The sequence below is a fragment of the Saccostrea cucullata genome, unplaced genomic scaffold (assembly GCF_032062105.1).
Source record: "Saccostrea cucullata isolate Sc308-1 unplaced genomic scaffold, CSIRO_AGI_Scuc_v1 ctg8218, whole genome shotgun sequence".
In the NCBI taxonomy this organism is placed as follows: domain Eukaryota; kingdom Metazoa; phylum Mollusca; class Bivalvia; order Ostreida; family Ostreidae; genus Saccostrea; species Saccostrea cuccullata.
Genome location: NW_026926883.1, coordinates 24,575 through 28,678, shown reverse-complemented (window position 1 = coordinate 28,678; position 4,104 = coordinate 24,575). Strand labels below are relative to the sequence as shown.

General features: G+C 30.8%; 1 long non-coding RNA gene across 2 annotated transcripts; it reads right to left on the bottom strand.

Moving 5' to 3' along the window:
* Window positions 1-549: 549 nt before the first annotated feature.
* LOC134272821 (uncharacterized) lies at window positions 550-2,408 on the bottom strand. Of its 2 annotated transcripts, XR_009993299.1 has the most exons (4): window positions 2,348-2,408; window positions 1,910-1,991; window positions 1,385-1,456; window positions 550-932 (listed from the first exon to the last, which is right to left on the bottom strand). It is a non-coding gene; the product is annotated as an uncharacterized LOC134272821 (long non-coding RNA). The 2 variants fall into 2 exon arrangements; XR_009993298.1 differs by lacking the exon at window positions 2,348-2,408 and having other exon boundaries at window positions 1,910-2,253.
* Window positions 2,409-4,104: the final 1,696 nt, after the last annotated feature.

Below are 4,104 nucleotides of genomic sequence, written 5' to 3'. Positions count from 1 at the left end.
CACAATGCGTCGATAACTTTCTTCTGATCGGAATGGCCTACAACTTGCCACATTCCGTATCGAAATAAACAAGTCCTCCTTTATTGGTTCATCCACATGCATCACGCTAATCTCAAAGGCTTTTAAGATTCCTATGCTTTGATTTGTTATAAGACTTTCTCCTTAAAACGTTCTTTGTTTTTAGTCCTAACAATAAGTGACAACAAACATCAAGTATGACAGAGGAAATTCGTTACCGAGATGCTTAGCATCGCTGGTTTAAAGTCGCCTGTTTCAAACGCTTTGGTGATTTGCAAGAGTTATCTCCCTGTTAACGCAAACCTTACCTTAAAATGCTTACACAACTTTTTTGATAAAATTATTTTCATCAAGAGAAATAACTTATTTTTCACAGTGTACATTCTATTTAAAACAAGAAAATATACAAACAAGTCAGTAGCATTTGTCGATACATGTATTTAACATATTCTAACATGAGTACAAATTATAAGATTTCAGCAAAATTATTTAGTAGTTAAACATGTATATACTGTACATGTACAAATGAATAACATATTTAGTTCATGTATAAAAATACCATATGACATGAAAGTGTCCAAAGCAAAATTGAAATATCAGCAATAACATTTGTCATGTATTCTCTATTGTAAATTTATGAAAAATCAAGTTATTGATTATTTCAGCATACAATAAGAATATGGGAAATTTTCACAGCTAAAATTCAGACAAGATTGTGTACATCCTCCCCATTTCATAATTATTCCATTTATTTCCTTGTTCTTTTTCCTTCTGTATCTTTCAATTTTTTCAGTTGTCCTCCCTTTGATCTTCCATGACCATTTTGAAAATCTCTTTGAACAGTACCGTAACAAAAATGAATATCCACCACTTCTCCTCTTCCTGAACAATTTCTTTGTGGCTCAGAATGGTCTCTACAAAAATTTCAAAAGTAAAAATAAAATAATTCTTAAATTCTATGAGTTATAAAAGTTACTTAGGTATAATCAGCAAACAAATGTATGCCCAATTCACTGACACAGGTATGATACAAGATAAAACTAACGTTATATATGTTATACTAGGTGTTTTGAGGAATCCTATGATGTAATTTGAAAACAATTACACTATTGAAAGATATGCTTCATAATAAAATCATAAAACGCAATTTTTTGTTATTTTGACAATTAAATTTGGAATGTTCAAACAGTATATATTAATTCAGATTAAAATAATAAGAAGATTCTGATACAAATACATGTATATTATTTTTGGACAAAAAATACTACAGACAAGTAGACAGGCAGAAAAACAGACATTGTGATTCCAAGATATCCCAAACTTTTGGGAAGACTATAACAAAGTTTATTTAACAGTGTGTAGTTACCTTAACTTTAAAGCAAGCCTTGGATCTTGGGATTTGTTCTTTATCTTATGAGAGGCTGACTGTATATTGAACCTGTAAGACAAATACTCACAGTCTCACACAGTAGATATTTTCTAAGAATACATTTAATCAAAACTTAAACTATTAAAAAGAGAGAGTACAAGTTTGTAGGTTCTCTATAGTCTTAAATATATTTAACATTTAACCCGAAACTATAGGCACGCGCACCATAAATCCAATTTATCCCCGCTCTCCCCAAAAAGTTATTGTATACTATATAGTTTCATAGTCTATACAGCCAGCAAAATCTATTCATACTTTGCATTTTTTAAGTGCACTGGATTAAAATTATAATGTAGAATAAAATTTCTAGAGTATTGAGTTGAGTTGAATTTATTTTTGATGAAGCCATGCAAACAATGTAGAATTATAAAAGAACAAAAAAAAAATAATAATAAAGAAATATTTTGTCATAAAGAGACATTACAGATACTTTGATTTTTTATTGCAAGTATTTATTTTTACCTTCAATATTGTGATGATGCAATCGTCTGTCAAATCAGCTTCAGGATCAATCGCCAGTCTTATCAGCTTCGGGCTCTTTGGACTGAAAAAACAGCACTGTGACACTGAACTCAAGTTGCCGAATGCATCTATAGGCCATAAAAACAAACATTTGTCATTAAGTTGAAGAAGGAATCCGGACTTGATAACGATCTCAACATACATAACGCCAACTGACATACAAGGTTTCTACTTTCACTTTCATATCAGTACGTAACAAAACGAAAACAAATTCAAGTTTTAAAAAGTAGCAATGCCCTTAGCCTAACATGTAATGTTTACATTCATTCAGAAACAAATTTTATCCAAACTTACTAACAGATCACGAACGTTACGTTTATGAAATGCATGCAAGTATTGAAGTAATAAGAATATTTTATACAGAAAGTTCATACGCACCATAATGAACTAATATTGAAACAATATGAATCAAAAGTCTTTAAAATAATATTGTTAGGAGATCACTTGCCTTTTCCAAACACCCAACACGTCTGCTGCAGCAGTGACGTCAAAAATGACGTATATTTTCATCCGATAAAAGACAATACCGGCCTGGACAAAAAAACGGAATTATTTTAATTGTACTTAGCCAAACCCAAAAGATTTAAAATGAAAAGCAAATTAATTTATTCTTTATCTATTTCGCCTGGGAAATGCATTATAACAGAAAAAATTATGAAAGGTTTTTTTTTTAGAAGGAAGGGGGGGGGGTAGGGTAAACAGAGTAGAACTTTACATATAATTAATAACTAAAAATTCTTTTGAATTAATGTACATTTAAATTTATCTTTTGATATATATTATTGAAATTGCAATTTTACTTCAGTATAACAAGGACAGATAAGTGAACATTGTTTCATATGATTCTCATATGATCAGTTTCATATGATTCTCATATGATTATTGTCAGAATATTCATATGATTCTCATATGCAGGATCTTTCATATGAGAATCATATGTATATTACTTCATATGATTTACATATGTGTAATCATATGATTCTCATATGATTTGCCACATATGATTCTCATATGATTGTATATACATATGATTCTCATATGATCCACATATGATCCTCATATGAAAGGCAATACATATGTGAATCATATGTGGATAATTGCCTATGTAGGAATCCAAAAGAACACTGTAAAAAATGCGCTTAGAAAATAAACACTTCATTTACATGTTTTGGCCTAAACATGTACAAGATTGTGTTTAACGGCTAAACACTTAGATCTAAACGTGTGTTATACGTCATGAAATTTAATGTGTTTAGAATTTCAATGCATAAAAAAAGTGTGACAAGAGTGTGCTTAGGAAAGTGTCTATCATCTAAACACATTTTTTACAGTGAAGTTATATAAGTTTCGTTACCAAAGCCGAAGATAATACGAGAATTTAACATTGACTTTGTGCTATTGTTTTACTGTCACTTAAAGTACACATCATTTGCACATCAGTTGAGGGGTACAGCCATACTTTTTCTGGCCAGGCCATAGTAGAATTTGTTAATGATATCGATGGGGTAACCTGCATCACCTTTCAGAGTCTACAGTAGACTCTTCCAAGGATGCTTTGTCAGCGACTGTTAAAAGTTACCTGAGATTCCTACGCAAAGGAAAGCGCGAAATCTCTGTATAGAAACTGTTGCGGCTGCGGAGCTTCACTTATATCGTTCATTCGCCATAGAGAAGAATCCGATATCTAACACTTCATATCTTTGTACACGTATATACAGACGTTTTCAAGATAAGCTTCATTTTTGTTTCTAGAAATATTTTTATCTACAAAAATAATAAATATTTTGTGTTTTTAAACTGAGTAAATCGATAACCTAGCACTGTATTTAGATAACTCAAGTCCCTCTAGGGTTTGCCTAAAAATGGAAGATGTAGCTAAAATTGCTTACAGCATGCATTGGTGATTTTTGCCGAAAAGCCGTAAGTCCAATTTAAATGGGAAAAATCAAGATAAAGTAATTATTAGTTTTCCAACTTTATAATTTTGTAACCAATAAAATGATAGATAAATAAATAAATAAAAGGTTTTAGCTGAATAATGACTTTCTAATTAAAAGTACGTTTAAAGTGAATACGTTTTAGTTCATGTATGACATTTCAGAGAGAGAGAGAGAGAGGTGAGTAAGTGTGTATTG